The sequence below is a fragment of the Alosa alosa genome, chromosome 6 (assembly GCF_017589495.1).
Source record: "Alosa alosa isolate M-15738 ecotype Scorff River chromosome 6, AALO_Geno_1.1, whole genome shotgun sequence".
NCBI lineage: Eukaryota > Metazoa > Chordata > Actinopteri > Clupeiformes > Clupeidae > Alosa > Alosa alosa.
Window position 1 is genome coordinate 5,155,868 of NC_063194.1, and position 27,343 is coordinate 5,183,210.

General features: G+C 42.9%; 1 non-coding gene across 1 annotated transcript; it reads left to right on the forward strand.

The window, feature by feature from the left end:
• Nucleotides 1-8,167: 8,167 nt before the first annotated feature.
• trnat-cgu lies at nucleotides 8,168-8,239 on the forward strand. The gene has a single exon. It is a non-coding gene; the product is annotated as a tRNA-Thr (tRNA).
• Nucleotides 8,240-27,343: the final 19,104 nt, after the last annotated feature.

Genomic DNA, 27,343 nt, shown 5'->3' on the forward strand with positions numbered 1-27,343 from the left:
AGGGGAAATTCAAGGCCTCATAGCATACAGACATCACACACAACATGCACTTACAGCAGAAAAAGTAATATACTTTTTCTGCTGTAAGTAAAAAAACTCCACTGTACAAAAGAGACAGTAGAAGATAAACATGATACTAAAATACTAAATATACTATATAAATTAAATCAAATATCAACATTGTGTGCTTAAGGATGACCAAGCAGGGCAGGGAGTGGGACTGAGCCTGTAAGTCAGTGCGCAGCTGAGGATGATGCTTTCTTGTTGTCCCTGTCAAGGGTGCCATGGTCGTGGACCTCTCAACAAACACAGCAAGATGCAATATACAGTTGAAAGGGTGGGGATAGAAATATGGACATGTAAGAGAATAATGTATAATGTAGACAAGATAATAGGGAGGGGTTGTGCAAATGTGCTAAAATAGCATGTAAACAGACTATGCAGAGAAGTCTATCTCTACCCTTAAGTGAAGCTAGGGTGACAATTTCCATAACACCAAAAAGGAGGCGGCATATCAATAAATTACTATGGTGTACATAGGACTCTGGTATACTCTCATTTACAATACAATTTTGTGTGGTTTAAAGATGATGTTTGTGTAGCTGAATAGGAAAAAATTTAAATGAAAAGTCAAAAAATGTTTGTTCACAGTATTTATTCAATACCTTGTGGTGTTCAAAAACTGACCACTGAGATTAATCTTTTAAAGTGCAGAGTGCCACAAAGCATAACATGGTTGGACTTAAATGTAAAAACAAATAACAGGTTAAATACATAATACAAAATAAACTGCTCAAAAAGTGTTACGGCATTGGACATTGTGCTGCGTCCCAGCAAAGATTCTAGAACTCCGCTCTTCAAGCCTGTCTCAAAAAGGAGGACAAATACGCGTCCTGCTTGATGTTGCGCAGGACGCAGGACAAGGCATTGAAAATCAGGACTGTCCTCCCTAAAGCCAGACGTCTGGCCACCCTAAGCGAAGCGTTGAACAGTTCAATGGCCCTGGGGACAAATGAATTCGTCAGTCTGTCAGTTGTGCATGACAGTGAGCGAAGTCTCCAGCTGATCAGGCTCTTCTGCTTTACAATAGTGCTGTGGAGTGGATGACATTCATTGTCCAAGATGCTGATCAGTTTGTTCATGGTCCTTTTGTCTGATATTGAATTGATGCACTCCGGTTCGGCTCCCACAACAGAGCCAGCTTTCCTTACCAGCCTATCTAGTTGCCCAGCATCCTTCTTCTTTGTGCTTCCTCCCCAGCATACCACAGCACAGAAGAGGACACTGGCAACAACAGACTGGTAAAACATCCTGAGGAGCTTACTGCACACATTGAAGGACCGCAACCTCCTTAGGAAGTACAGCCTGCTCTGCCCTTTCTTGTAGACTGCTTCAGTATTGGCTGACCAGTCCAGTTTGTTGTCCAGTTGTAAGCCCTTATACTTGTAGGTGTTTACCACATTTACCCCATCAATGGAGACTGGTAGCAGAGTGGGCTTTGACCTGCAGAAATCCACCACCATCTCCTTGGTCTTTGAAGTGTTGAGTTGAAGGTGGTTGAGTTTGCACCATTGCACAAAGTCCTCCACCAGGCTCCTGTACTCCTCCTCTTGCTCGTCCCTTTTGTGCTGCCACGGCACGAGTTAGACCCTAGTCATCAAGTAGCTGTCCGAGCAATTCAACACACCTCACATAGGTGGCTGTTTACTCGGCTCCTCTGCTCAAATTCGCGTCAGGTTGCTCCGCTCAATTTTGCTCAACTTCACTTAAAAATCCTCCCACTCCAGCGAAATCGTTCCACGCTCACTCCAGTTTAAAAGAGGGAGAAATAAATACAAGCCGAATTGTTACCTTAAACAGAAAACTTAAATCCCAAAGAACTAAGAGCAACAGCAGTTTCACACATAGATCATTTATTTTAAAATGCAACACGATAGTGCATCAACGAACAAGCTTGGCAACGTCAATACACATAAGCATAAAACTAAAGGGATCAGTGGGACTATAATACAGGCTTAGCATCCAAGTTTTACTTTCATCCTTCTACTTCATATGAAGCATATTCAAATTGCTCACATTTTTCTTTGCCCTCCTTTTAAGGGTTGTGTTTCAGGGTAAGATGTGTTGCAACCATCTTCAGGTGTTGAGGACTGTATCAATGTGTGCAGGCTAGACCTGTGTGATGTATGTGATGGGAAGAAAGACAGTGGACAAAGTGGAAAGTCAGGCCAACACTGTTCCAAAAAAAAGGTAAACATAGGTATCTGCTCCATAAAAAGTATTGCGATTCATTACAAGCTTATAGGAGAAAGAAAGTTTTACCGTTTTATCCAGTGGCTACACTGTGAGTTTAAGTTTAGCAAACTGAGGAGGCAAACATTTCAAGCAAACTTGCAGACGTTACTTTTTCTTCTTTGGGAACCATAGGTTCCCTCCAGATGCTCTGATGTTGTCTGTAGCAAGGCCAGGAGACCACACTGCTGCTCTGTCCTCTGTAGGTTAAATGGGGAAGGGAACCCATGACTGTCAGACAGACTCCATCCAGTAAAATGGAAGAGCTGCGGACCACTGACTCCTCTAGTGACGTATGGCAAAGATTGGTGTGTTTGATTTAACTTTAATACAGACGTTTCCGTTAGTTTTGGCTACACCTGGGATCAATGGGCTTGTAATAATGTAGGCCAGTGTTTCTCAAAGTGTGGTCTGGGGACCACTGGTGATCCACAAGCTATCCTAAGTGGTCCGTGAGCAGACGAGGTAAAATATAATATAGATGAGTTGTTTGCAATATTGAACCAACTTTTATGTAAATCCAAAAAGTTCTGCAACACTGTCTATGTAAGTCTTGTAAGATATGCCAGTTTAAATCATATGAATCCTTTGACAATACAATGATTTGTATGTTCGTATTTTCGCTTAGCTTAGCATACAAAGCTAGCTAGCATGCTAGCGGGAATCCCATTCTCTGCCTATGGTTTACTAGCGTGCTAAACTAGCAACACTGAACTGCCCAAGATACACCACACCACACCACTCAACAACAAAATCCGATTGGTTGGAACATTTTTTCACCATAGGTTTCCTTTATGTCTAGCAGCCTATGCCGATTGCTGTGTGCATGTGATTGACATATGTGCAGGGTAGAAATTCGACTGAAATTGCATTAAATCAGGTTGTTTTAACTAATATTAAACTGCAAGATGGGGTTTTGTCCATTACATTTAAGTTCCCTGTTATAGACTAGCTTGCCATATAAAAAAAATCCCAGTTTATTCCCATTAATTCCCGTTTATTCCTGTTAATTCCCATATATTCCCGTTAATTCCCATGGAAAGTTTCCAACTTTGAAAATTCCCGGAATTTTGCAACCCTACTTGTGATGTACAAAGCCTTTACACTTGCATCCCACACACGGCGGGGATCGAGGCGCTGTCACATTTCTTTGCCACTCGCCCAGCTGCAGTAGTACCCCCCAATGAGTTTCTGTTGTGTTGATGCTGACGGAGCTGATTTTAACTAGAAACTATTTCCAATACACCATGGGCGTAGATTTAGGGTGGGACGCTAAGGACTAGTCCTAATCAATATTTTAAGATGACAATATTGTCCCCACCAATATTTTAGCGAGCTTTGTGCTGCTGATCATTCCGACAGCCAGCACGACAGTACAAGAAACGTCGTCATATGATTTGCTGAAAATCAGCTGACACGCAGGCTACACGCACGGAGAGTGTCAAAGCACAGGCTACTTTGCACTGGCAGTCAAGCGAGCCGTGCCAACGACAACGGTAAGTTAGGGCTGTCTGTATAGGCCTACATAGCCTACCCAATAAAAGGCCAGAGTAAAACATTGTGATATTCCCTTTGCCCTTCAGCATGTACATGTTTGCCCCTTTTTGTGGTTTGTAGATCAGCTATAAAATACGAAGCTTTTTCATTATGCAGTCTAGGCAAAATAACGCCATACAAACTGGTACTGGTGACCAGGCTTTCAAATTCGGATTTTACTGTGTAAAATAGCATTAGCTGTTAGGATATTAGCCAGGATATTGTCACAGCTTAACCTAGCTTCTGTAATCTTTCAACCAAAGTTAGGAGTCATGTTGAATAAGGGTGTGCCGCATGGACAGTCTCATAGGCTATAGCACAGATAGGCCTACAGTAGAAGTCACCATCACTGACTGTTAGGCTAATTGGGCTACCAATCTTGCAGTCGCAATAAACAATGGATCCGAGACATTTTCCTGTTCCTATATTCTGTTTATGTAGGCTAATGTATTTGTGAATGTGGCCTGCACAATGCAAAGAAATAAAAGATAAACTGGTGCATTTCCATACTCATACAAATGAACATTGCGAGACACTTATCTCTTCTATGATCTCATCCCAAAAAGATTTTCTTTGACTTGTTAGTTTCTTTTTTTAAATCTATTGAAATAGCAAACATGATAAATTGAATCCACATATCCTTGCACTTGAAACTATGTTTCACGCCAATTGCGTTCACGTTCCTCTTAAGTGACAGGCACTAAATTAGATTTAGCCTACACACCACAATGTGATGATATTAAAGACAAGTGTAGCCAAGTAGGCCTAATTTAAATATCAATATGATGTATTCAAATTACTAAATATGTTTAGCTATTAGTAATTATGCAGATCACAAAATACTATAAATAATTAACAATATAAGTTTATAGTTTATATGAATTCCAAAATATGAAAAAGAAACCTATGACAACCATCACTTTCTATGTGTGTGTGTGTGTGTGTGTGTATGGAGGGTCAATCAAATTTTATGATTGCCACTGATGTGAATGATCACAAATTACAAATCACACAAACCAAATCAAATTTTAAAAAATTGCAAAAGTATCGAAATCGAGATTCTTCACTTGTTATTGGTATTGAAACAATAATGTTGGTATCGTGACAACAGTCAGATAACAGATGTGTCCCCACCAAAGCTGAGACCAAACCTACGCCCTTGCAACACGTATTATCTCCAGAAACAAGGTGTCAGTATGGGAAGTTGTTTTGCGCCCTCCTATGCATGTTTAGTGATGGGACTCTGGGATGGAAAATGTATCTACAATTCCCTCAACAATAGATTTCTACACAATATCCCCTTATGGAAGAGATACATAGATGATGTATTTTTTATTTGGACCGGACATCTAGCTGAGTTGAACAATTTTATGGAATATATCAACGGCACCACCCCTTTCCTTAAGTTCACGAGTGAGCATTCACTTGAAAACGTAGATTTCCTGGACTTAACTATACGGAAAAATACCCAAGGCAATTTGGAGACAACCATCTACCGCAAACCTCTAAGCAGGTATACGCTCCTCAGAGCAGACAGTCACCATCCTAAGAGATTGATTAAAAACATCCCAATTGGTCAATTCTTGCGCCTCAAAAGAAATTGCAGCACTGAAGCCGACTTTGAGATCAAAGCCGTGGAGATGGCTGATCGATTCCGTGAACGCGGCTATGCCGAAGTTGACATCTCCGCAGCGTATCAGCGAGCCAAATCCACCCACAGGCCACACCTCCTTGAGAAATCTAGGCGCGCTTCAACTCCGCGTCTCTAGGCCCTTTCACACTGGCGATTAGAGATTGCAAAAAATCTAACTGATCAAAAGCAGCAATAGCAGAGACAGCACAGTATGTCAATCTATAAATTCACAAAGTCTCCAGACATTCAATGCCTGCTAGAGTTGACTGTAGCTTGGAATGCAATCAGTTGCCATAATAGGCTATCCTAAAATCCAGCGAAAAAACAAAGCATGAACTCGTGAGTTCTGCCCTATATGTATATCCTCTGATTGTAATGCTTACAGATATCTAGGCGATATTTGTAACAATTGTTTTGTATTTGGCCTGTTATAAAATCATGTAGACCTATTGAACAATTTAAACACATTAGGAACCGCAAAGTTGGAGACATGCATAAAGACATTGCTGCAAATTTAAAACCGGATTACTCTGGAATGGCTAACTGTACAGGGGCATGCTTTACACCTTTTTGTTCGGTAAGGTCTACTGTTTATTTTGATATATGGTTTGTCATGTGTTGAGGTAAAGTTCGCGAAGTAGCCTATTCCACCAAGATGAATGGGTAGGGAGACGGGCGCAAAAAATATGATTAAATTAAAGTTACTTTTCTCGCGAACCGTTTACCACAACAACTAACCACTAACATCGTTTATCGTTTGGGTGGGACAGAAAACCTATACAGAGCAGCAGCTCGCCATATCGGCTCTGGCTCACATGATGTACTAAATGCATTATCGCTTCACTACCCAACACGCGAACAGGAAAGAAAAGAAAAAAGAAACCAATGTGCTTATGTCGCGATTTCCGATAGGCCCAGGCCTAGAGAAAAGACAGCTATGGTAACCTAAGAATTAGGATTTGCTTTGCCTACACTGCTGTTTGGTTGTCCCAAACTTTGAGACGATCCATACTCGCATTAACTGAATCTTATCAACCCGAACTGCGATGTTCCAAACAGTGACAGGATGCAATGCCTAATAATCTCACTGCCTTCGGCATAACTGCTAACAGTGCCCCTAGGCCTACTGTTAAACACCTGAAAAATATTAAGCTGCTGTTTTCTTTTCATGACGAGCACTAGGCCTACGCTTAAATGATTTATGACTAAATGGAACGTTGCGTTTTTAAGCGCCAGAACTGCTTATCACGTCGTGTGACAAAGTTTACACCAATCATCATCTTCTAATGTATCCTTTAGATGTCCATTCTCTTTGCCCTAGGCTATCATTTGTGCGCGAAGCATGTTTCAATTAAGTTAATACACAAGCTATTTTTTATTGTTTTATTGTCTCTGCAATGTTACCAGTATGATTTGACTCTGAGGAAAACGCAGTGCGTCGAAACGTCAGTCGTTTGTGCACCTTAATAAAAAAAAAGTTTAAAAGTTCTCTGAGTGCTCCGGTCATCCCTGGGTGTAGTCTCTCGGAAGTGGCCCAGCCAGTCTTTCATACATAATATTAAATTGTTACAAGCAGTTATACGTTTCTTATATTAAAAAGGGGATACAATGACAAGCCACCTGGAACCTGCCATCCTCTCTCTCTCTCTCTGGTGCGCACTCATGATTCGTTCCCAATTAATTAAAGTAAGTAACGTTCAAGTTAGATCTGCTGCATGATCATCTTTGCATGTAACACGGAGTTGGTGCATTTTGACATCGTAAACATTCTCCAAGAGAGAAAAGCAGTAAAGCTCTTTATTGGCTACATTTTGGTACTTCTGTCCCTTGGTGCACTTGTGCGTGATGCGCGTGGTGAGAGCGGCGTTACTGTGTAGCACCCTATATATACAATGTTGAAACATTTCCTATAGTCTCTTATCTATATTTGCCCTGTGGCTTATCTATATTTGCCCAGTGGTTGCGCGGCAGTTGCTATAGGTAATAAGGTACACCGTATTTTTGCTGCCAATCAACAAAAAGCATGCCTTTTATGTCTGTGTAACACAGGATTACACAGGATTTGATGTACGATAAACACAACAAGAATAAAACTGAATAGCTGTTTCATTTGAAACTAACAGAAATTACAATTTCGCCAAAAACCGGGACAATTCGTGTCCCGGAAAATGTTATTAATGATCCGGGACAGTCACTCAAAAAAGAGAACAATCCCGGGAAATCCAGTAGCCTACATGTGGCAACCCTATCACAACTTGAGTTGAAATAACCAAGGCCTACAGTTTCTTCCGCTGTTGTGTTTTAAGGAAGAATTGAATTAGGCTACGGGTCTGGCAACAATCTAACAGTTTGATTGCCAGGGAGGGTCATGGTGGAACCAGTTGATAAAATGTTGGTAACACTTATGTGCGTGTCCCTGCGATTCTTCAATGGAGAGGGCATACTGGTGTCCCAAAGCAGCAGACAAGCTACGATTCTTGATAAGCTTTAGCCACAAGTCCGTGTGGACGATGCAAGCACAGCCAGAACTACGCTATTCATTCGCCAAGTCAACAAGATCTATGAACGGTATGCTACTCACTCGTGATGGCATATGTTGAGATTGTACTATACAAAATCAATAGGTTAAATTCAATCCCTTTAGATAAAAACATGTTTAATCGAAGGCTTAAATGTGTACTATTCTTGCCTCGGCTAGTGCTGTCTGGCGCGGTGGCCAAGTGGTAAGGCGTCGGTCTCGTAAACCGAAGATCGCGGGTTCGAACCCCGTCCGTGCCTCTTTGAGTAAACCCATTCACTTTTGATATAGAGAAAATCTGGAAGTAGCCTACCCGATTCGATTCTACCAATTCGGTAGAAGAGTTGTGCCGTTTGTCGACTTGTGCTCTCAGAAGCCAAAGCTAAGTAGCGCGTCAAAATAAAGTTATGGCTTGCAAAATGTTAGCCTAGGTAGACAAATTGTAGATGTCGCTTAAGGTAGACTAGCCTACACGTCACGTAGACCCCACAAACAATATGGTCATTTAGTCCATTGGTGCTGATTACGATGCCAACTACACTTTTTCGGACATAGAAACAGGCTCATCGTGTGATAGACCTAGAGTCGCTATTACAAGTGATGACCAAAGGATGTCGCCCTAAACAAAAAAATGTCCTATTCCGCAGTTGATGTTGGAAACTCTTACCAGCCAATCATGTCTAGGTAAGTTACAGTCCTCAATGTAAGCTCTGCCACACTAAACTCGTTTTCAGATAACTTTTAACAAACAAAGATGTATCTTCAAAAGGTTGAAAACTGTTCCTAAATCAGAACAAGAACATTTACTGTCTGGAGTCTCCACGTGGATCCGTACTAAAGTGGACTGTAACCTATCTGATCCATCGTAAGTAATTATACATCCCTGATGCTGAATTGTTGAATGTCAACGTTTGGGAGCATACGGCTGTAAAAATGTTGATGTAGTGTGTTTGTGTGTCAACGTTTTGGGAGCATAAGGTCGAAAAATAATAAGTCGATGAATTGTGTGTGTGTGCGCGCGCGCAAATGTGTTTGGGGTTGAGAAAGAGGTGCGTCGGACATAACACACAGGATTTCGTAGCCTACGCTGTCCTTTTTAGGGAGTGTCGACTTGCCTATGCCGTTGCAGAACACCCAAACATGAGATCAATGTCGTCTCCTGCTGCAAAACGCTGTTACGCACTCACACACTGCGGACGCAGAGCTCCCGTGTGGAGCTTCCCATTGCAGTAATATACTTTCCAGTAAGTTGTTGAATCTCATAATGGACTGCAATAGCTAACTTTGGGAGCTCTCCAGCGCGTATTCTATTTTAGTCGATATCAGGATTTATGACATCCTATAGCCTACTGTGTATATTATTATTTTGGAGAAAAATAGATTTTCAAGAGGATAAGGACTATGGTGAAGTATGGGGGTATGTTCCTTTGGAAACAGTTGCCAATCGTGGGACACATAGCGCATCGCAGTTTCGTGTATTTGGAGTCAGGTTATGATAATGAATTGGACGTCGACCAACTTCAGTCATCACTTTTTTATACTGCCTACACTGGAGATCCGGGACAGGTAAATAGATTTTAAGTTTACGACTTGAAACCTTTTTGGCAAACACGCATGTTGTCAATTGAAGTGGCTATTTTAGTGAGTTAGAGGTCATAGTTAAGCCCATTAGAAATTAAAGAATATGGAAACATTAGGCTATAGGGTTGCTTTGAATGAAATCATGCAAAGCACGTGAGGCTTCAGACCGAAGCGCACAGCTCTGGGGCCAAACTCTGACCGCTTGCTGAAATTAGATAATCAGTTCACATGTTTATGTACGTGGGTTACTGGACTCCACATTGCAAACAAACATTTGGATGCTTGGATGGACGTTTCGCAGTTAAAACGATCGTGATGTTGGCATAAAACAGTGAATCAGAAGTTGGGTCTTTGCGGGCAAAGTGAGTTGTTCTACATCTCTCAACTGGCCTACAAAGTCCCAGTCTCTGGTTCATATCATCTACTTTGCTTTGTATTTCCAACATGGCAGTTTGATACTTTTATTCTTAATGTTAACATCAAAGTCATGCTGATCTTTGGAGAGCTGCTGTGAAGGCAACAATCCACAGTTTGTCATCTGTTGATATTTAAAATGTTACCTCATTCTTTCTTTCTATTTCTTTTCTTTCTTTCTTTCGTCCTTCCTTCCTTTCTCTCTTTTCTTAAAAAAAAACAGTACATGGGAGTCAACATCATTTGAACATTTTAATTGTTGATAATGATAGTAGAAGGTCTCCTGCTTTTAGGTAGTCTACTTATGTTTTTGTTTCAATCTGGTCTTGTTGTGTTAGAAGAACTAAACTGAGTGTTCTGAGAAGTTGGGATAGTACAATGTATTCATGCACATGAGTGCCAAACAACATGTTCACTGATCAGTAGGCTCAATATTGGGATTTATTGCTGGAAGAAATAGGCTATGTTCGAACTTAATTACAACTTCCATTTAGAAGTACATTACATTACAAGTTGTCTATATAAAGTATTAATGTTTTCTAATAGAAAAAGGCAAATGTAGTAGGCTATCTGCCTATTTTCAGGGTGGTAAGTGCCTTTTGCCATCACTAAGAAAAAGGTTACAGAATACTACTGGGAATTGTCAATGTCTGTGCCACCTGCAGGCTCGAACATATCTGCTTGGATTAGCACAGCTTGAATGAGCTTGTTGGCTGTGGAGCTTCTGGGATGGAGACCAGGGTTTCTGATTTGAGTTGTGAGATAAAGCAGTGCTTCGGTTTGTCTGCCAAGAGTTTCTCAACGGTATTTAGCATCGTCCAGTCAGGTCCATCAGTTGAGTAACTGATGTACTGAATGCCTTGGCACCAGGTATTTCCTACAGTAACCTACCACTTTGCTATCCTGATGTAGCAACAGTGGGCAATTTGTAAAGGTGAATAGCCTTCATGCAACTCTGTGGTCTCCATGGGCCCTCCCAGTAGACAGAAGGGCATTGATTGATTAGAGCTCAAATATTCTGGTCAGCCCTCTCTCACTGTCATATGTCTGCAGCCAGCTGAGTGATTTGTGAGTTCATGCTGAAGTCACTTTCTCTGCAGCCGGGGAAAGCCTTCACTTAGGGAAAGGAGTCCGCTGAACTCGTTCACCTCCCCCAAAGGCGCAGACAGGCAGCCCCCGCACTCTATTCCTTGACCCTTTTTTTTGTAAGAGTAATTTATAAATGGCTGGCATGCCACTTTGGAGGAGGAAGTGAGAGAAATTCCCCTCTCCCCCACCCCCTCTCTCTTTCTCGTCTTAATTTAATTTTTTTGGCTGTTGGATGGGTAACAGAATGCTGACTCCCCCATTGCTGGAGGCAGTTGTAGTAGCAGTAGCAAAAAGAGCTGCTTTGCACTCTCCTCTGATCCAGTCCAGCATTCTTATTAATACTTCTGTCTCAGATGTTTTGTGTTTTTTCAATATGGTTTGTCTGTCTGTCTATCTATCTGTCTGTGTGAAGGATTACACAAAAAATGACCTATAGTAGTTTGGTGGAAAGGTGTAGCATGGGACAGGTCACGCTCATTCCGTTTTGGAACGGCTTGAAGCTTGAAGAGTTTCGTTTAGTTTTGGATGCAAAAGGAAAAGAGTGAGAAACCAAAGAGAGTTTGGTCATGGTTTGGAGTGCTTCTGGTTCTTTTGCATTTGCCCAATTCTCTCCTTTCCCTACTCTGCGCATATAGCTGTCCTCTAGTTCGTAAATCCTCCTTAGTCCCCTTTTTCTGTTCTGTCAGCCCCCAATCTTCTCTCTTCTTCACTCTTCTATTCCACACTCGAACAAAAGAACGAATGTGTTGAAAACATCACAACTGGCATTGTTTTTAACACATCTCTGTTCTTTTTTTATTTGTTACACAAAATGTGTTATAACACATTATATATTACAACTTGCATTGAAAACAACACAACTTGTGTTATAACACATTATATATTACAACTTGCATTGAAAACAACACAACTTGCGTTGTTTTAACACATCTTTGTATCCAGATAGGGACAACACATTTGTTTTAGGAGTGCAAGAATCTTCTGTTCTCAGCCCTCCACTTATTTCCTTTCCCATGGTTCTCTCCTCCTCTTCAGTCTGGTCTCCACCCCTTTCCTGATCTTCCCATCTTTCATGTCCTCTCACTCTCCTGCACCTTCTCTTCATCCTCCATTTTCATCTTTTCATTTGATTCTTTCTGCCATTCCCCCTTTTAAAAACACCTAACTTCTCACTCTTTTGTCTCATCACTCCTCTCCAATCAACCATCTCTCTCTTCTCTCCCCTTTTTTCTCTTCTTTTCCCTCATATTCTCTTGTTTCTCACTCTTCTCCTTTCGTGTTACTCCTGTCTTCTCTTTTCTTCTCAGTCCGACATCTCTCCTGTTTTCTTCTCCTCTCCTCTCTTCTCTCCCTCTCTCCTTGGGCAAGCCTTGTCTGCACCCAGTGGCCAGTGCAGATGGCGTGGGTAAAAGCAAGCTTGTAAGCTCCGCTGGAACACACGTCTGGGAAGAGGAGCCAAAAGGCAGCAAGAAAAATGAGGGACTTTTAGGGGCAGCTGTGTTTTATCAACTCAGTCATAATGCCCCTAAAAATCCTTATTGCTCTTGCAATGTTCAGCAGATTTTTGTGTTTTTCATTTGTTTTGCTTTTTTTGAACGGAGGGTAGCCGTGTGTGAATTTAGAGACACAATGCAGCTCACTTATAGACATATGTTTATCTTCTCACAGAGACAATGGCCTATGCAACTACGTCTAAAATGCAGTTGTATTAGAATGTGTTTCAGCTGAGAGAAAGAGAGAGTGTTTCCATTTAAGGCACCGTTCTTCTTTAAGTCATGTGCTGTTTTCTTAAAATTCAGGTAATTGTCAGAAATTGCACTGTTTGTTGAAATTGTGCCATAGGGTAAAAAGGGTCTCCTTAGCAGAGCTGATTCAGTTTACAGAGGCAGCATTTTTAGCAGTGCTTCTGTGTTTTTTTTATCTACATCTGTGGCTGACCTTCTTTTGTCGTGTTTCCCCGAATAAGATGCTCTAAAGTGGTGAATTACATTTTCAGAGCAGAATTCAGGCTTCACATCTGGTTTATTACGGATCTGCTGACACAAAGCGGGATACTGTTTCAGCAGAATTCTTTAAAGTACCGAGTCCGCCCCCTCCCACCATACAAACACACACACACACACATACACATACACATACACATACACATACACATACAAACACACACACACACACACACACACCCACACACACACACACACACACACACACACACACACACACACCACCAGCTCTTACACTGGCTGCTGCTCAACTATCTGAGTGCTCTATGTGACTCTGTGCATCATAGTTTAAAAGAGGAGAGGTGGAGTGTAGGCTGGACTTGGGGTCTCACGGGGGTGGGGGGTGGGCAGAGTGGACACTACCTGATGGCTCAGCTCCCAAACTCCTGCTGTCTGTTTCACTCTTGACTGTCTGTCACCAGCATGACACATGCACACACCCAGGCACCAGGGTTGTGCACAATTCCAAAATTGAATCGAAACTGGCTTTTAAATTCCAATTACCGTAAATTCTTCAATTTCACTTGCATTTCAATTGAGGTAGCAAACAGGAAGCAGAATTGCAATTTGAATTTTGCACAACCCTGCCAGGCACACACATAAGCATGTATACACACACATGCAAATATATTATATTTATCATATTAATATTCCCTCTCTCTCTCTCTCTCTATCTCTCTCACACACACACACACGCATAAACACAAACAGGAACACAGGCACACACATACAGTAAACACAAACAGTACATGTGGACGCTTACTGATTCCACTCAGCCCCCTCTGTCCCGCTATCACTCTCTCTCTCTCTATCTCTCTCTGTCTCTATCTCTCTCTCTCTCTCTCTCTCTCTCACTCTCTCCCCTTCTCTCACAGTGTGTGTGTGTATGTTCACAACCATATACTGTAGCTCAGCCCTTTTCTTCCTCACATACCTATCACTCTGCGGACACACAAAAGCAGACAAACGCACACACTGCTGGCGTACCAGTCTTTCAGCATTGCCCTCTTTCTCCACCACTCACTCCATACAGACAAAAATAAACACACATTAAATATCACCAATACAATACACCTCCACTACATGTGTCTCTCTCAAAAGTGGAAACTTTGAGGTTTTGTGAGTAAGCAACAGATAGTCATTCCGCCATGTTTCCTCCTGCTCCACCCATGCAATGAGGCAGCAGATTGCACTCATCAGCAGGTCAGCATCTGCTGCATGAATCATTCTAGTTCACTAATGATTATGACAGCAAGTATATGGGAGTAATTGGGAGGGGTGCCATTTTCGGAAGCTGACCTCAGTGTCAGCCTGTGGGCAGGAGATGGCCATGATGGCATCTTGCGCATGGCGACTGAGTCATGTGACCCACTTGGGGAGGGAGTGTGGAATGTCATAAGGATCCTTCAAGACAGGTCCACTAGTGTGCTATGCCTCTAATTAACACACACACACACACACACACACACACACAACCCTGATCTTAGCGAGGCAGCCTGAAATATCCTGTGTCCCCCGAATTGTTCAGAACGAAGCTGTTCTTGGTTCTTCAAGGTCTGTGCGGCGGTCTGACAGTGCAAACCCACAGAGTGTAGGATACTATGTCGGCTTGTTTCCCAACCCACATTATAGTAGCATATTACATATTAACAGAGACTTTTGGGCACATTGTGAGGTCCTTCTGGAGAGGAAAAGTGGCTCTCTGGCCTCTAGTGTGCGGAGACGGTGGCGGCTGAAGTCGGAGCTAAGCATGCCGTATGAGCTGCTGGCCCACTGCAGTAGTCCAAGGAAACGTTGGGAAGGTAATTGGAGGTTGTTAAAATTAAAAAAGAAAGATTCTCTGTGGGAGGAAGGGAGGAAAGAAAGGAGACATTGGTTTCTCAAGCTTGGATCTGTGGTATATATATATATTTTATTTTGTTTGCTTTTTGTTTTTTAAATCAATCAGTCAAAGTTACACAGCAGCAGGCTAACCTAATGTTATGTTATATCTGCAGGCACACGCTCTCTTTAGTGGGTACATATAGGAATTGATTCAGTTTTCATATAATAGTCAAACAAATAAGAATGCTAACCTCTGCGGTGTCAGTCAAACCACTTCTCTTTCCTTCTGACAGGCATCCGTCCTAATGTCTGAAATAGCAGTTAGCTAAATGTATTCCTTTGTTTCATTGTTGTAGGTTATGTCAAGTCCCTTAATACTGCTTTTGGTCAGTACACTACTCTTTCTTCATGTATTTCCCCCAAAAAACATTGTTTGTATATGGGGGTCCATAAAAAGACATCGCCAACCAAAAACTGGGTCATTACACAAGCAAAGAAATGGTCCAGTGCACTGAGACAAACTGCTCTACAAAAGCTTTGATTAACTGCACAGGATCTCCTCTATATGCACCACAGGTTGCAATGTATTGTATACTCAGCGATCTACCGGTTAATCAGGTTCTCTTTCCTGAGACGCATCCAGAGGCACGTTCAGAAGCTGCATTGTACAGTGAGCAACAACAGTTGTGAATACACATGTCACCCCATGTGTACCTACATACCTAACCATACACAGGTATGCCTGCTCTTGTTCACTTGCATGTGCTATACACACACACACACACACACGGACGCACACACAAACACACACACACACACGCACACACAGACACATATACACACGGACACATACACACACACACACGGACGCATACACACACACACACACACACACACACACACACTCAAATGTCCTCACACACACGTGCCGAGCACAGCACATGCGTACACTTAAACATCCACACATGCACACATGATTCAACACCTGTAGTGATTCTCACAATTGCAACGTGCAACATGGGAAATGCAATTCGAAAAACAGGGGTTCCCAACAGGGACACTTATAATATGACTTATAACAGTAGATTAAAAAAGCACTTTTGTTAAAACAAAAAAATCTGTTACACATTTTTAATCAAAACTTAAAAACACAGAAGTATGACACTTTACTATGTTGTAATGTGTGTGTGTGTGTGTGTGTGTGTGTGTGTGTGTGTGTGTGTGTGAAATTCATCATTGTAGCCATAGCTGTGACCAGGGTAAGTGACAGAAAACAACCCTCTGTTTGAGGAAGAAGACTTCCTCATCATAGCTCCTGTTTCAGAACTCCACTCCCTCAAAAATGTCCCCTGAAAGTGCAGTTATTATGCACTTACATTATTTATTATAATGTATATCTTTATATATTTTTATAATGTAGTTAATGAGTGACTGCTTAATGAAGGATGATTGTTTTATCAAGTTGACTTTTTTGCAAGTTGAGTCAACTTGGACTCAGTTGGAGTACTGCTGGACCATCGTTTCCCTTCTAGCAAGGGGATGGTAGTGCGGTGGGAACACTAGAACTTGTATGAAACGAGAAAGAGAGGTTTCTATTCAAACCCGAGTTACCTAACTGGCACTGGAAGGCTGCTTGATATTCAGGTCTCACTGTTGGATCGATGGTCCTGAGGTCATAAATCTCCCAATCTTCTCAGAATCCAATGGCAACAATTGAGCCCAAAGCAAACTGTGCAAACGATGTATTGTTTCCTGTTTCCTTCATGAAATAGGTGCAATTCTCAGTCTTTGTCCCTCGCACAGCATAGCAGCTGCCCAATGGAACAATCGCCACTATTTAAACAGCAGGCAGCAATTTAGGCTTTCAGCGCTGGGCCAGTCAAAGGCGGTATTAGCGGCGCTATCGGAGAGGTAGCACTGTAAACAATCCTAATATTCCTCTCCTCAGCTCAGCGGGGCCTCAGGGGTGTCAGAAAAGCTCTCATGCCGAACCCAAAATATGCTTCATACGAGCCACACAGCTCTAGCTAGATCCAGTAACAGCACTTGGACACCACTGCTCTGCAACTCCAGGAATCGTTGTCTTGTTGTCTTTGGGTTGCTTATCATGGACCGTGTATGTAAGTATGGGAGCACGTGCGTGTCTTTGTGTGGATAAGTTTGAGTGAGTTTGTCCAAGTTCAGTGTGTGTGAATGAGAGAACAATGCCAAGAGAGAGAGACAGAGTTGTAGAGTGCAAGTGTGAGACAGTGTGTGTGTGTGTGTGTGTGTGTGTGTGTGTGTGTGCATGTGTGAGTGAGCAGTGTTGGGAAGGTTACTTTCAAAACGTATTCCAATACAGAATACATGCCCAAAAATGTAATTTGTAACGTATTCCGTTACATTACTCAATCTAAGTAACGTATTCTGAATACTTGGATTACTTCCGCATTGAATTGCATTTTATAACTGTAGGAATGCGGCTATCAAATCCTGCTTACTAAACAGGCCTATTCTGGTGTGTTCTTCTGTTCCAAATGGCTGAAGTGTTAGGCCCACATTCAACTGATACAACTATAAAATAGCAAGGTGACCACTGAAACTATAGCAGGCGACTAGGCTAATAAAAAAAAAAAAAAAATTTGGGCTACTTTAAGGGCGTAGCCAGAAATTATAATTAAGGTGTGCCTGTGAGATTTTAGGTGGCATCAACCCAGTAGCCTACAAGTGAGGGGCACATATGACAGGTGGAATGCAAATGACCTGCATAAACACTACTACTACTGTATATCAGTGCTCTCAAAATTAACATGATCACGTAATGACAATCAAAAACCGCACGTTAAAATACGCAAGAATAATAATAATATAATAATACGTTTATTTTATATAGCGCCTTTCTCAAACCCAAGGTCGCTTTACATAGAAGGAAGGCAGGGAAACACAATAACAACAAACAAAACAATACAACAGAGACAAAGGCAGGGAAACACAATAACAAACAAACAAAACAATACAACAAAGACAAGTTATCTGTATGGAACTATGTGTTGGGTGTGGAGGAGAAGTGATCATTAAGCAGAAAGGTCTTGAGATGTGCTTTGAAGAAAGGAAGAGAAGGACAGGCACAAAGAGGTTGGGGGAGGGAGTTCCAGAGTTTGGGGGCCAAGGCACTGAAGGACCTGCCACCCAGGGTGGAGAGTCTGGAGCGGGGGATAGCCAGGAGGTTTTGGTCAGAGGATCTGAGTGAGCGGGAAAGTGTGTAAGGGGTCAGGAGGTCGCAGATGTAGGGGGGGAGCAAGGTTGTGGAGGGCTTTGAAGGTGAGTAGTAGTACTTTGTATTTGATTCGGGACGGAACTGATAGCCAAAGTTACTGTATTCTAAATACCAACTATTTAAATTGAAACTGTAACGGAATACAGTTACTCATAATTTGTATTCTGAATACGTAACGCCGGTACATGTATTCCGTTACTCCCCAACACTGTGAGTGAGTAAGGGAGAGAATATGTGAACACTGTGTAGGCTGTGTATGTGTGTCTGTCTCTGTGTGGTTGTCTTGCTTGGCTCACCAATCAAAATATTTTCTGACACGGCCACAGTCACCAAGTATAGTAAAATTGTTGTGTTGAGTTAAACCCTTCTCTTTCCGGGGGCTACTACGGGCCTCACTTCTGAAGATTCCCCCCAGCCAGACCGGATGCTCTTCAGCCAGGAGTACAGGATCAACATGGAGGCCACAAGGTTCCAGATCAACATGGAAGCCACACGGTTACATGACTCTGTCTGGCATAGTCCCTATAGGCCCGGGCACCGGTGCCCTGGACATCCCTGTTGTGTGCCAGGGTAAACGAGGGGCACATTGTGCTTGAAACGGGCCCAGAAGCACAACCCAGGGCTCTGCCAGGCCAGGCCTGATCAGATCAGATCAGACAACCGCGCGTGAGTGGAAAACTGGGGAGGAGGCCAGAAGAAACAAAAGCAGTTTTGCAGTTGTGACCAGCCATATTGGAGCAGGCGATGGACATGGAGGGGGGGTAGAATGACGGAGGTGTGGAGAAAGCAATACAGGAGAGAAAGATAACAAGAAATAGATTATTAGGATGCAAATGGGAAGGAGAACATGGTCAGACAGAACACAAAGAGACAGAGAGAGAGATGTCTGGACTACTCTGGTCAGAAGGAACACAAGGAGACAGAGAGAGAGAGACGTCTGGACTACTCTGGTCAGAAGGAACACAAGGAGACACAGAGAGAGACGTCTGGACTACTCTGGTCAGAAGGAACACAAGGAGACACAGAGAGAGACGTCTGGACTACTCTGGTCAGAAAGAACACAAGGAGATGGGGAGAGCGACGGCTGGACTAAGCAGAGCTGCTGTTGGTACTGGAGTGTGGTGAAGGCTGCTGGCTGCCTCTTTCCTCTCCACAGAAGCACTGGGTCCCTGTGCCCAGTGGAGGCGGCAGGAATGGAGTGACACAAACACTGACCCAGCCAAGGCCACCAGGATACCATTGCTCTGCTGTCACAAGAAGCAAGAGCTCAAACCTCCGTTAGAGACAAACAGAACCCTCAATGAACCCTGTGCTTTCACACCTCCCTTTCTGTTTTCCTTTCGGCAGCCTCTCCAAAACTATCAGAAATCATAGCATGTAGCAATGTAGCATCATACTGTATAATCATGTTTTTGAAGAGTTCCTCCTGCAGCAATCTGACCAACAACATAAATCCTAAAAGGAATGGCATGAGTGGAGTTATGGATGCTCTCTGTTAGGGCGTTAGGGTGGTCTGCCAGTCAGGAATGTGGCATGCCATGTTGTATCAGCGAGCTCGCTGCCCTGGCATACCTCCCATAAGACAACACAGTGAGGGCTGCCTGGACTCTACAAGGCTCTTAAAATGGTTTATGTCTCACTAAATGTTAAACATGACAGCTCCGCCCAGCTAGACATGTCAAATAAGGTTACAACGACTGGAGAACGGCTGTGGCGGGCAAGTGTGAGTGAGGCTGGTTTTACTTTGAAGCCTGCCATGATTTAGGCATGTGTGCCTAAGAATGCTCCGATAATATTTGTGGAAGTTCTTTTCCTTCCTATGCGAAATTGTTTCTGGATGAGGTGAATTTAGTTAATTTCAAAAAATGGAAGAGATGGGTGAAATAACGACTATATTTTGATCTTTCAGAGTGAAATCAAAAAGGCTCCCTGAGTGATGATGGCTACCTTTTAAATCACACAGGAAATGAGGTCAAAGCAACGATGACAACATTTATAAAGCTCTTTTCAAGGCTCCCAGAGCACTAGACAGTGAAGGGAGAACTTCACTAACCATCACCAATCACCCACCTGGATGACACAGCAGCTACTTTGCATGGGCCACAGTGCTCCTTGCACATAAGCTTAAGTGACAGTGAGGGATTGTAGTGAATTTACATTTATTTGTATTAATTTAGCAGACGCTTTTATCCAAAGCGACTTACATATCTCAGTTATATTACAAGGGTCATTGTCCCCAGAACAACTTGGGGTTAAGTGCCTTGCTCAAGGGCACAACGGTGGAAGCCGTTTCAGGCTACTGCATGCAGGCCCAGCTCCTTCAGCCACTACACTACCACCACCCCAAGTGCACAGCAGCACAGAGCAGTGGGCATCTAGTTGTGTGGTTGTGTTGTGTTGTGCCCTTGTTCTTGTTGTGTGGTTGTGATGTGATCTAGTTGTGTGGTTGTGTTGTGTTGTGCCCTTGTTCTTGTTGTGTGGTTGTGTTGTGATCTAGTTGTGTGGTTGTGTTGTGTTGTGTGGTTGTGATGTGATCTAGTTGTGTGGTTGTGTTGTGTTGTGCCCTTGTTCTTGTTGTGTGGTTGTGTTGTGATCTAGTTGTGTGGTTGTGTTGTTTTGTGCCCTTGTTCTTGTTGTGTGGTTGTGATGTGATCTAGTTGTGTGGTTGTGTTGTGTTGTGCCCTTGTTCTTGTTGTGTGGTTGTGATGTGATCCAGTTGTGTGGTTGTGTTGTGTTGTGTGGTTGTGATGTGATCTAGTTGTGTGGTTGTGTTGTGTTGTGTGGTTGTGATGTGATCTAGTTGTGTGGTTGTGTTGTGTTGTGTGGTGCAGTCTACCCCTGTGCTCTTTTCATCTTTCTCCACAGCTCCTCTCAGAAGGTATCTGCCGTCTCTGACAAGTGGCGGCTTAAAGCACTGCGCAAATCAACGAACGCACATTCACTGCATCGTCGCAGCTATACATAAGTTGTTTTGTTGAAGAAATTGTAGCCTGTTTTGGGGAAAAAAATGATTATGGGGTACATAATTCCTTGGACTTCACTGATCCCTGTTGTACCTACCAGTGTCCTGCGGCCCACTCTAACTTCTGTGTCTGCTGTTTTTAAGTATGTCAGAGGTCTCAGGTCAGCCTTGCACAACCAAACTGGGTGCCCATCCTGCATCTCAGAAGAAGACTCCTTCAGAATCTTCAGGACATGCAAGGTTGTTGTATGGGGACTGCACCAAAAAAAAAAAAAATGTAATCGCTGTGGTTATTGTGTAAATACAAAACATTGTAAAATCTGCTGTTATGTAAATACACATGTGTATATTTAAGATGGACTCGTTGCCCAGGGCTTGGTTGAGATTACCACTTTAGACCTCTAAAAACGAACCTGTATGGCTGAATTGCCTGTATTGCCTTGGACTCTCCTGTATTTATTAGTTATTATAAATTCTTTCATTTTGTACAGTACTTTGGTCAGTGAAAGTTTTGTTTGAATGTGCTTTATAAAAAAAAAAATACTTACTTACTTAAACACAGCGGGAGCTATGGCAACAACAGCAGCACTCTGGCGACTTGAGTGACCTTTCACAGTAGCCGCTGGCCTACGGGTGAGTCATGAGTGCGTGGGTAGCGCCCGGACACACCCCCAATGTTCCACTACCACCAAAAGGCCTATTACTGTAACACTCTGAACTCCAAGCCACAACAGCACGATTACTCGTGTGATTTGTGTGTTTTTTTCAATGTGTTATTGAAGCCATGTTCAGCTGTCCAGGAAGAAAAATATATAATTAAAATATAATAATTGTCTTGCCGGATTAAATGAAAATGTGATGCAGATCAAAAATTGTCATGAGGTGCTGATCACTGGAACTTTGATAATAAAAAAAGTTATCACACACTCTTAACTATGTATTTTTTGTTTATTTAAGATAACGTTTTGGCCTTCAGGTCTTCTTCTTGTGTGGTGGATACATTAATATACTGGACATGCAAATGAATAATTATGCTGTGACAGTTTTACATAAATCATGTTTGGTGTGAAGTCATTTTGCTGAGGTGATTGCTGTAATCTCTAGAGAGAGATACCCATCTCTGTTGAAGACTATTTAATAGTCCCAATTTAACAGGCCCAACCAGGCAGTGGGACTTTACTGGTCGATGCCGACGACTCTGTGCAGTGCGGCCATCGCTGGCACAAACCCCCTTCTGTTCCCCTAAAACTGCACAACAGCTCGCTTAAAGGCAGAGTCCATGATTCTGCTGAAAGGGTGTGGATATTTGAGCTCAACAGCCAATCAAACCTCACTCTGTGTTACTGAAGCGCCGTGTTGATTGGTTGGAATTGTCTATGATGCGTTCCATGTTTGCTTCCCATTTACAGAGTTAGGAACATGTGCAAACGACAGGTTTTTTTTTACTGCTCACAGTATGAATAGCTAGAGAAGAATGAGGAACAATAAGTTGAATTTGGCATTGAATTAGTGTATTGAAGTAGGACCACAAACCACTCTTCAAGTCACGTTTCTTATATTTTTTGTATTTTACATTAGAATGTCACATTGGATTAGAGACCTTTATCCTGTGTTATAAAGGTCATCTGAAGTTCTAATTACGATATAAAGGTTTTGGTTTTGACATATGTTCTGAGGTGTTGACAGAAAGTAATTATGTATTTTTATTAGAAAACAAAATGCGACCTCATGGGAAGTCCGTCCTGCCACCCCCCACATAACCCTCTGAAGTGCCCTCAAGAAGAAAATCAAGAAGGGAGCAAATCCACCACCATCTATCTCATTCAAGCTAGATGGTAAAAATGTTTCTCTCTCCGAGTGCTTGGCAAACTTAAGAGATGGAACAAACCCCCAACTTCACTCTCCCCCCCACCTCTTCTCACATAGACTGAGGGTGTTGATTATTTTTTGGCAAATGCGTCCGCAGACTGTAACTAATTACCACGTGGCAGTGAAGCAGGCAAAGCTCAACCTCAAATAACCCAGAGAAACAAAACGGCACTCTTGCATGGACGCAGCCGAGCTTCCAAATAAACCCAGCGCACGACCCACTTGTGCTGGACACACTGAAGCATGTGTGCCTCTTTTTTATGGAGGAGGAGGGAGCGAGGTTTTTTTTGCATCTTTGTCGCCACTAAACAAATAGGGCCATTGGAGACCAAATTTAGCCCCATTCCAGGAGCAACTGATGAAGACTGATGCTGTTAAACGGGACCAATGAAAAGGCCAGTTCTCTGAGTAAGAGGCACTGTGAGTCTGTGTGTGTGTGTGTGTGTGTGTGCGTCCGCATGCGAGTGTGTGTGTGTGTGTGTTTGAGAGAGAGAGAAAGAGTAAGAAGTGCATCGATAATAATTTGAATGTAACCAAACAAACTTGCTGTTCTGCATCCCTTCATGTGAAATGTGCTTTTGGTGTATTTTTGGCAGAGCATCATGAGTGGCACCGCTGGCTGGTTTGGGTTGAACCCACAGCTTTCCATATAGAACCTGTGCCCTCCCTCCTCACCCACCCACCCAAACCAGCCGTGCTGTACGAGGTCGCGACCCCAGCAAAGGGTGCTGTGACTGCCCCCCGACCAACCCACCCCACCCCCATCTCCTGTTGCTATGATTTATATTCCCAAGAGCTGTGCAAAGTATTCCTAGAGCTCTCCTGCAGACTGCTGCTTGTGAACAGATTTACTGGGCTGTGTGTGTGTGTGTGTGTGTGTGTGCACGCGCATCTATTTTTGTGTATTCATGTTTGTGCATGCATGCTTCTATGTTTATGTATGAGAGTATATGTGTGTGTGTTAGTGTGTGCGTGTGTGTGTCTGTGTGTGTGTGTGTGTGTGTGTGTGTGTGTGTGTGTGTGTGTGTGTGTGTGTGTGTGCGCGCGCATCTATTTCTGTGTGTTCATGTCTGTGCATGCATATGTGTGAGAGTTTATGTGTGTGTGTGAGAGAGTATGTGTGTTGGCTGGTTGTGTGTGTGTGTGTGTGTGTGTGTGTGTGTGTGTGTGTGTGTGTGTGTGTGTGTAGGTGTGTGTAGGTGTTTATGAGTGAGAATACATGTCTCTGTATTTGCTGATGTGTGCCTGCTGAGCACATTTCAATATCTGTTGACATTTCAATTCTCATGAATGTCCTAATGAATACCACACACACACGAGTATCAGAATTTGTGGCCCCAATTCATATTGAGTGTGTAATCTCCATTCATTCTAAATGAGCTGCTAAGTACCCAGTGTTGCTTATAAGTTTAAGGTTTTACAGAACATACCTTGGCTTTCAGGAGTAACATATATTACAAATACTTATGTACAATGAATGCAGCAGTGCCAGTTCAATAATATGTACTATGTAAGGCTTAATAGACTGTGAGAGTGCATTTCTGTTCACATGAGAAGACAAGGCATATTAGCCACAAAAAGCTGATGAATGATAATGAAATATTGGGGCTTGAGCCAGATTCTCTTCAATATGGGTCACCATAGCTTTGAACCCACTGTAAAGCAGGCAGGCAAGCTGGTTGGAGTGTGTGTGTGTGTGTGTGTGTGTGTGTGTGTGTGTGTGTGTGTGTGTGTGTGTGTGTGTGTGTCTTTGTGCGTGTGTGCGTGTGTACGTATGTGTGTGTGTGTGTGTGCAGGTTGCTAGAGAGACCGGGCCCCGCATAACTTAATCCATCCTGCAGGCCCAGGAGGACAGAGGATGTTTTTGATGAAGTGGGTGGCCGAATATAGTTGTGGCATTCTCAGCATCTGCCACCCCACTGCCATATACCCCAGCACTCAGGCCAGCACTCAGGCCCGCATTAACAAGCGGGTGTTTATTACTGCCGCAGAGTGAGAGAGAGAGAGAGGTGGAAAAAGAGAGAGGGAGAGAGAGGAGGAGGGGGGGTGGAAAGTGAGGGGACAATAAGCAGCAGAATTCTCACCGAATGATTCCTTGGTGAAAGAAAAGCATCGCTGACATCATAGCAACCTATCAAAAATCATTTGGTGGAGGTGTAAGGGTTTATTTTAGCACAGTGCTCAGGTATGAAGTTACTGTGACAGTGATAGGGGGAAGAGGCAGGGTCAGGGTACACACTGTTTCATGGACACACAAACACAGACACACACACACACACACACACACACACACACTCAGTGCTGCTCCATCACTTCGCCCTGAGGTAAGACGCTATGGAAAAATCCTCCCCAAATGTCATGGGTGTGATCATCCACCATCATAACCTCCCAAATACACCCAGATGTGTCGTTTCCATGAACACAGCTAATTCAGCTCTACTTACTCCCAGCCCACCCCACCCCACGCACTCACACACAAGTGCATAAACACATATGCATCTATACTATTAATCAGCCATACGCACATACGCAAACATTAACTGACTACAGACACATATCTGTGCACACACATACACACTCCTACTCACATAGAAACATGGTTACTCATAGATTTACATAAATACCTAATCAAACAGGCAATCACACATTATTATTTCTTCTCTCTCTCTCTCTCTCTTTCTACCTCCCCTCCCTCTGTTCTCTGTGGTGTTGGTTTACTTCTGACCTGTGAGATGGGGTTTTATGAGGCGATGCTAACAGGATCCTGTGTCCGGGGTCCTTTCCCTCGTCGTTCCCTCTCTCCCTTTGGGGGCCCCTGAACCCAGCACGAGGTCAGAAACCGGAGATGAAGATTAGATGGCCGCTGCCGCCGCTGGGGTGGTGGGGGGGTAGAGTATGTGCCATGGCTCACACGCACGGACGTATGCTCGGCCCGGCCGGATGGACGGACGTTCTGCGCCTTCAGCACTCTCTCGGCTGGACAGGAATAGCCTCCGCCAAACTCCTCTGGAGACATAAATGATTGCGCTTTAAAGATACACGGCACACTTACAGCCTACACAAACACACACACACACACACACACACACACACACACACACACACACACACACACACACATACACACACACACACACATAGGGTCAACCACAGGTGGGAGCCTGTGGCCACTCTGTGTTTTTTCCCCCTTTTTGGAGACCTGCTGGTCCGTTCACCTCATTCGCCTTTTTCTCTTCATCTCCCTGGCACATAAACGTTATTGTGACCATGGAGATTCAGGCCCATGAATGAGGCCAGAGTATCCACTAGTTTCCACGGGGTGCAGCTGTACTGAAGAAAATGGGTAAAACGCCCGGTCACTTTTCAAAAACATAACTTTTCACAACATGAAAAGAATGGAAATCCATGGAAATATTGCCATTCTCAAATTTACACAAATGATGTTTAAACAACTAGTTGCATCAGCCTGAAATTGTTTTTGTCTCCAGTTTTTCATCCAAAGTAAAATTGCTACACTGCAAGCTGTGGGTTTTACTATGGTGCCATGGTTATATTTACTGAGTAAGAACTTATTTCAGGGAAGGTGAGATCTGAACTTTTGACGAGGACATGCTATAAACAAACACAGGTTTATTTCAGTATGAGCCTGTTGGTTTTTACTCCATGTTTCAATCAACAAGAGTGCGCTAAAGTGCAGATATTTACTGCTGAGAGCAGAGTTCTGGTGTCTGGCAGAGTCTGGTAATCAGTTTACACATGGTTTGGTTGGCCTCATATCCAGGACAATTAAACAATCTTGAGTAAACAGGGAAATCAGGGCACAAAACCAAGAGCCAAAGAGTTGCGCTCGTTAGATTCATGCTTTTCTTGATTACGATGGTCTGACCCCAAAGATCTATCACCATTTCAATTCCAATTCCCATGTCCTGCTACAAATACTATGTTCTCCTACCACATTCTAGACTGATGAAATGAACAAATTAAAACTAATGACAAACAGCAGCAGAAAAAAAACAATTCTAGAATATTGGTTTAATACAGAGATAAAACACTGGTTGTTGAATGCGCAATATATGGCTAATTTGAATACTCAACAACCAGATTTAACTGGGCGAAGCCCCAAACTGTGTCGGCCTGGGGATACGAAGTGGTAGAATTGAACAAGCTCCTTAGACACCAATAACACATGTGTTTGTAAAATGTTGTTTATTTGTTTTGATTTTTATTTATATGGGCCCATCTTCTCTTTTTTCTTTTATTTTACTTGTATTACAGTTTTTTTTCAGTCGCTAACAAGCGTTTGTCCAATCAGTTGTCACATTTTCAAAACTCTAAATACAGTTAGCACAGCATCGGTCTTTTGTGG